Here is an 8,079-nt window from a genome sequence, read left to right on the forward strand (position 1 = left end):
TAAATACATTTATCTTATTATTATATCGTGTCAATTTGGAAAAGAAAAACGTTCTCCCTTACACATTGTTAACCCTGGTAATTATATTCATTACGTCGAACGTTTCTACAACTCGTAACATGACCGACGGTTAAACGTTTAACGACGCGTACTAGTATCTCATAAATATTAAAACGGATCGGTCGGCTGCTTTGATCGATCATAAATTCATTCACGAATTCGGTAATTAAAATTCAATACAACGTCATAAACCGATTGAATTACGTCTCGTAAGAAATTAAGAATTTCCAAGTAGCAAAATTAAATCCTAAAGTCTTGCATTTCGTGCCTCATTTTATCGCGATGTTTGTATGACCTCGTTAGAAAAGAAAAATTCACACGGATAACTGGGTATAGTTGTACTTATACGTGTAAAATATCAGCCGTGTATGCACGAATCTACGAGAATATAATCAGTGTTGACTATTCTGGAAGCTAACGAATAGAGATACGATGCAGGTGGTTATAGGTGTACACATTTATACATGTACATATATGTATATAAATATATAGAGAAACGCGGTGACACGGCGTGCCATTAATGCACTGGTTCACCACTGCTATACTCTATGGTCGTACAGGCTCACGAGATAAAGTCTACAATGATGGGAGAGATGTGCATTGACCTATTCAAGACCGGATCCACGATGGTGATTTAATGGCCTATAGATAAAGCCTCGTGAATCTTCCTCGATCGCGCAAGATCCATAGTCGCGTTGCATTAGTCACGTGACGGGATCTGTATTCTCTCAGAATGACGTATGTAGATGTAAATACATGCATATATCGTCTGCATTCAGTCAAAAGTCACTAATTACATTTTTATTCTTTTTTCAAGAATGACGATCAACTACTACTATTATTCTAACTATAATTTCTTTTAATTTACTATCCATTACTCCATAAAAAGCATCCATCAAAAGTAATGTGTGAAGGAATTAATAAAAAACATACTTTTCTAAAACTTGATTTTTCCTATTACAAATTTGTTCGACAAGTCATAACTCAAATTAGTATAAATGATAGTCAGTGACTTTTAACTCAACATAGACGACATGTATGTATAGCCTAATATTGCTCAATTAAAATATGTATACCTATCATGAGAAAGATAACAATAATGAGGTCATTCAACAACTGTTTTTCTCCTATCTACCTTTTTTTGTAATTATTTTTATTTGTTTGTTTCTAGATAATTTTTATGTCGATAATGATTTTTCTACAAGTTTAATGACACTAGTATAGTAAAACGGTAAACGCAAAGGTGTTAGAAACACATCTAATCTCTGTCAATATTACGATATCGAAGTGGCTTGCTTCTCTAACAGATGCAACTTCTACACGTGCTACGAAGAAAGTCGAGCCTTGTCTTGTCGATGACGACGACGAGATGAGATCCATGACCCCGTGTACATTAGACGATTACTCTTCGAGAATTAAAAAGCATTGATGATCGAACGGAAAAAGCATTTATTATCCCGTACTTCTAACATAAGTAGTATCGACGAAGTTTTTTTAAAAAAAAAGAAATGAACCATTTACAGATCGTAAATTTTATTCTACGAATGTTTTTACAGTCATTTTATCAACGCACCGTAATAATAAAAAAAGAAATATAATAATAATAATACGAACTTATGGTGTAATACTTGCATCATCATCTTTAAATAATCGAATGTGAGATTTTAAAAAAAAAATCAAGAGATAACTACCTATTTTTATTTACTTTTTTTTTTATTTGACGAACGATAGAATCGCGATCTCATTGTTAGTTCTTGTCGAATGATCGAGAGTGGCGATCGAATGGCAAGATTCAATAAGTGAGTGTATCTGTGTACATGTGTGTGTATGTAGAGAGAGAAGAGAGAGAGAGAGAGAGAGATAAGAAATAGTCACGATGGAATAAACAATATGTGTTACACGAGCCTCGGATATGCTTGCTTTTATAATTCTTATATATCTTTCTTTCTTTTATAAAAAATGCAACAAGTATAAAAGTATCCATATACGTTCATACATAACATTGTAAATACTAACGTGAAAATGCATTAGAAATTTGATCGTTAGGATTGTTAGTGGTTGCGAGGATTCTAACATCGATTACTTCTATATTGTATCCTTACGTTTCTTCAGATTTGTTTCTATCAATTTTATTGATCTTCCATGTAACATAGTTGAATTCCACGAACTTTCCGTAACTTTAATTCCCGAAAAAATCGAATGATGTTGTTTTAATTAGAAAAAAAACATTAAGTTTATAAAAAAAAAACACCGATTAAGATAAGATTAGATCGCATAAGTGATTTTGATAGTAGATCATTTGAATTCTGGATCATTCTGAAGCATATCCCAGGTCGAATGTAATTAAAAATGATAATTGATGTTAAACGCGTTGATCCATGCGAGAAACACGTATTGTAAGCATTTAGCAAGAGATCACGAAGAAATTCCCCGTTCGTCAATGATTAAAGCAATGTTAATTTGATGTTCGTTGTCTTCTTTGCTAGTAAAACATTGTCTTTTACTCGTCGTTCACAGACAGTTTTAATACGACGAATGTTACTTACGGATAATATATCTCTTTAGCTTTAAAATAAGAAAAAGATACTTGTTCGTATCATTAATCCTACGAATAGAAGAACTAACGTGATGTTAAATTGATACTTTCACAACTACATTGGTAAAAACGATTATATATTTTCATTTAATTTATATTTACGCTTCTTCTTTTTTTGATTTGTAACTGAAAGTGAGTATTTTATTGTAAAGAAAAGGAGACTTCTCGTTCTTCTGCTTCTTTTATGAGTTGCAGGTTCGTCATATAATTCAAAGACAATATTACATTGTAATCATTTGTAACTATTATAAAAAACATGAACGTTTTCACGAACCTAATAGGCATACAGTTATGTATATAATATATAAGTAACTAATACTACTGTGTAATATATATTTATAAAAGTTATGTTCAACCTGCTCGGATTCTACAAGAGTTTTACCACAATCCGGTGGTGATCGTAAGAAAATTACATAAGGACGCGTTCGAACAATAGACACAAAGTTGCGCAGTCAAAACGATCCTCGTTGTCGCACCAGATTCTAGATAAAAACACTCCATTCGTAAAGGTACTTGCAGCGTACTCCTTTTATATAAACACCGGATATGAAATAGCGTGAGTATGTGTAAAGATTCATCGTTGATAGGTGCGTCAAGTAAGTGCTAAATACGATGAAAAATAAAAAAATAAGAAAAAAAAAATGACTAGCTCGAAGAGTTTAGATTTAATTTAAGGTATTACATTAGTGGTAATTTTAAAATGAAGGATCTTGAGACCGATTGGTTGGAACGTTTCTCTTGGTCACGCGTTCGATGGCGTGCGCGCGCGTGCTAATAGTTGCTAATAATGGCGTAGCATTTTATCAAAGCAACGAGCAACGCATGTCCTCGTATTTCTTACGGTTGATTAGATTACAATAATTTATACAAGTTGTTTGTTTGCACGGTATGTCTCACTTATGGGGGAGCGTAGTGGTTTGCTTGCTTGCTTCGAAAAGGAGTAGGAGTCTCGCAGCTACGACCAAGGAGTTCGGATAAAATCAACATAAATTTCCATAATGGTAATACGTGCGTATAGAAGTATTTGAGTTTGAGAACGTTACGCTTGTACTTATTTAACGCGAGAGAAATAAAATAAAAAAAGAAAGAACGAGAGACGAGAAACGTATTAGTTTCTTTTACGTTCTATCAACATTGATTTTTGTTCTCTTCTTTAGATTTATTTTTAGATCTTCTCAATCGACATTACTCACGAGTAAAAAATTCCTCTCGAAAATAATCGTACTAATGATGTAAAAAGAAATTCGAAAAAGGATTCGAAGGCGTTACATTATTTTGATAATGGCAAGGTTAGATTGAAAGATAGGCAATATTTTATCGAGAGAATAATGGAACTACGATTGATTGGCGTTCGATAGTGTCACGTATATCCCGGATTACCGACACGTAAGTTGACTGTAATTACATAGATCGTAGTGGTATTTTGACAAGCAGGCGGATCAGTTGCCGAGAAGTAATGACAAACCTACAATGAGCCAAACATTTGCTAAGAAGTAAAGACGAAGGATTGACGTGTTGGTTCTCGATGATAGAAAATTTATGCACGATCACTGCATCGGAACTCTTTATTCAATTATCGTAACAGTGAATAATATATAAGTTATTTCTTTACCAATAGTAAGTCAAAGTACGCGTTCGAATGAATTCTGATTCTTTTTTACTATAGAAAAGTATACGACATGATATGAATCACGGTTTCCCATGATCGATCAAATACACCGCAAACAGCGAAAGGTTTGGTCTAATTTCGATCAATGGCGGCACTCTGTTCCGTTGCTTTCATTCTAACAGTTAATAGCATTGCTACTTTCAAGGTTACGTAAGAATATACTTACTTTTAGAAAGAAACTTACACTGGTCGATTTAAGGAATTTAATGTTTGATTGACACAAAATGAATTAACTTCAATTATAATTAAATAATCGAAAGAAGAGAAAAAAAATCATCAAGGATACAAAGTTCGACACGCAAGTTTCAACACATAAAAATATATAAATTATGTCTATCTAAACACATCGAATAAGTAGGCGGTTTTTCCATACGATTATTAAAATACACGTCGTTCGACGTGTGCATATCAATCGGTATCGAAATAAATCGTAGCAATAAACCGAAACATTTTGACTTTAGAAAAGTGTATCAAACATGAGTAACGAGGAATAGAATATAATATGTAAATTACTTTACACTTAAATACGCGCTTATTCCACCCACGTTAAAAACACGTGTCACTTCGAATCATTCGTATGATCGTTTAAATAAGTCGGCAATATTTCGTTCTTTCTCATTTTGTATCGTTGAAAAGAAAAAAAAAAAAATGTACAAAGTATACAATAGTTGGAAAAAAAAGGAATTTTTTTCTAAATTATCTGAAATCTTTTCTAGTATCTTTAATCGAGATGAATTTTGATTAAATGTTGGAAAACACGATTAATCCTTACTCGTTCGATCTTTAGCATTCTCCTGTCATTTAAAGTCGATAATAGAAAACCGACAGAGTACAAACATAAAGATTTATTTCCTTAATTAATCGTTACCAACTTTGAACCTTCTCTGAAAGAACATTTTATCAAGAAAAAAAATCACTTATTGAATTACAGTATCCACACAAAGGGTATCGGACCGACTTCGATATATAGGTTAAAGCACTTGCTAGTTAAGAATTCGACTCGACGTTATCGCTGCTTCGTAGAAGGTTTCATTCGCATATCGCTAGTTACCTAATAAGCCACAAATCGTGTAACTCCTAACTTGAAACGCGAATGTTGCAACCTCAATGTTCTCCAAATTTTCTAACGGATATCGAGGGTATCGATGAACTCTTCAAACACTAATAATGTACACAATATTTATTCCTGCATTCGAATTAATTCTACCCATAAATAAAGAAAAATGAAAATTAAGTATTAACAATGTAGAACTACTGTAAAAATATATATAAGAGAAATTTAAGAACATATTAATATATATAACATTATAAAATAATACGAATAAAATACAGAATAAAAATAGATACGAGTGTGAGATTAAAAATTGGAAAATCATAAAATATTGAAAATAGAATTTGAAATGGAGAAAGATTGCATTATATCACAATAAAAAAAATAAAAAAATAAAACCTGAAACAGATAAAATCAAGCATTAGATATATTATGAAAAAAATTTTTTAAATCTTTGATACATTCAACAAAAATTAAAAATTACGGTATTTTTGTTTGAATAATATTATTAATTATATGTTATTTTTTTGAGCTTATGTAAGTGCCTTCAGAAATGCATGAATACATTATTTTTAAGAAAACTCATTTAAAGCGTGCTGTTCCATAGATGGTTAATCCAACGATGATCACCTGTAACAAAAAGCAAACTATATTAATCATACAATCAAGTGATAGAATAGCCTGACATATAGATCGTCCAAATTGCAGATGCACTTTTCAACTGAATTCTCTACTTATTTTTATCAAATCTCTATGTAAATTAAATTTAAACGCGTGATTTTACATTTACATAAAAATAAAAAATAAAAAAATAGTAAAAGTAAAAATACTAAATTACTAAAAAAATATCTATTAATTATTGTAAATACTTTTAAACTGCATTATATAAAAAGAAAAATAGCAAATATAATAAAATACGAACACAGTGAAAAATTTTAAAGAAGAAACAAGGAAAGAGAAATTACTGTAATATTTACCGAACGTTATTTAGGCTTCAAAATTTAATAATACAAAAATTTTAATATTTTTGACTCTAACTAAACACATATGCATCTTTATGACGATTTTGATGGACACATATTTGGTGTCCCAAGGAGATGGAATGGTCCATCATCTCCAATTACAACTACAAATTAATGACGAGCAAGAAAATAATATAAAAATATAAAATATGACTAGAGAGCTATTCTCGAAAAGTTCGAACTTGCTGTTTGAACCCTTGAAAATAACTCAAAAGTCTATGTAGTTGCCCTCTTCAGCCACAATTAAGTGGGGGCCTCTTCGGCATTAGCCTCTTCGGCATTTAGCCTCTCTTTCTTCATGCTGAAAACTGCATTGGACATTTCTACGAGCGGGAGAGATAAGATCTTTCGTACTATTTTTTAACTCGTATTATGTTACATTCTAATTCTCAATTTTACAAAATTAATTTATATTTCCGTTAGCTATTCAAACTCGTGGACTGTCAATGAACTTAGAGTTCATTAACATAACACGAGAATAATTAATCGAAAGTCCAAGCAGATCATTTTAATCGATGACCTAAAAACACGTCGCACTTTTAATTTCAAGTAAGAAAATAGAATTGAACTAATAATGCAATAATGTTATGCATTTTCTTGCAATATTTTCATTTCATTTATTCGTTATATTTCTAATTAAGAAAATCGCGATTGTGCGAAGTGTTAGTTACAATACTAAAACTAAGTATCATCAATGGATCAAAGTATTTGCGAATTTGTTCGACTCTTTCTCGTTCGAGATAGAATCGAAATAGAATAGATCTTTCAAATCGTTGCAAATTCCTTTGAATCTCATGATACAATAAAGATTACAGAAGAGTTACAAAATAAATTTACAAATATGATGAATGAAAAATGAATGAATAAAAAAAATTTTTGTAACAATTCTGTATAAGCCAGGAGGCGAAATTTCCACTCCGGAGTGGAAGCAAACCTCGTGCCTTTCCTGGATCCTACCTACTTAAAATTAAAGTTTTCACATTCGCTCAGAAGTATGTTACCTGCCTGCCAATTACCCGTATTTAAAAAGAGCAAATACACATACGTACCCACCCACTCACTCCACGATTCTCTCACATACCACCAGGGTGGCAAAAGCCTAAACTAGAGAGCATGCCCCGGGGCACCTCCGACACCCTAGTTCAAACGCGTGTTTCTAAACGTATGGGAGTACGTACCACTGCTGTAATCGACTGTGCCAAGGCTAATGAGTATTGCAAATAACAAAGCAAAATACGGGTACCTACTAGTCTATATCAGCATACTAATAACAATATTGTCAATTTCCACAAGAAAATGTGGGAACTACTATTCAAAACGATTTTTATATAAAAAAAAATGAGAAAAATTAATAAATAGAAAAATACAACCATGTGTATTTTCACCTATCACACCTAACTCTAGGTGTGCTATACTAAGTATTACTTTAAGTATTAAACTAATTCATTCATTAAAACTATCACGAACGATGTACAGTACACTACCTCCTACGCACATACAAGTGTAAAGTACATCGTGCAATCACTAGCACAAATGACAGCCGCCCATAGGGGAAAAACTTAAAACTAAACCTATACTAACCGTTTCTCACCCATACGAGTAGCACCTGGGCCACACGTATAGATGAGAACGCAGAAAGTATAGGGGGGAGAAACGGGAGATTAGATATTAGAAGCTGAAA

The sequence above is a fragment of the Polistes fuscatus genome, unplaced genomic scaffold, assembly GCF_010416935.1.
Source record: "Polistes fuscatus isolate 324 unplaced genomic scaffold, CU_Pfus_HIC Scaffold22, whole genome shotgun sequence".
NCBI lineage: Eukaryota > Metazoa > Arthropoda > Insecta > Hymenoptera > Vespidae > Polistes > Polistes fuscatus.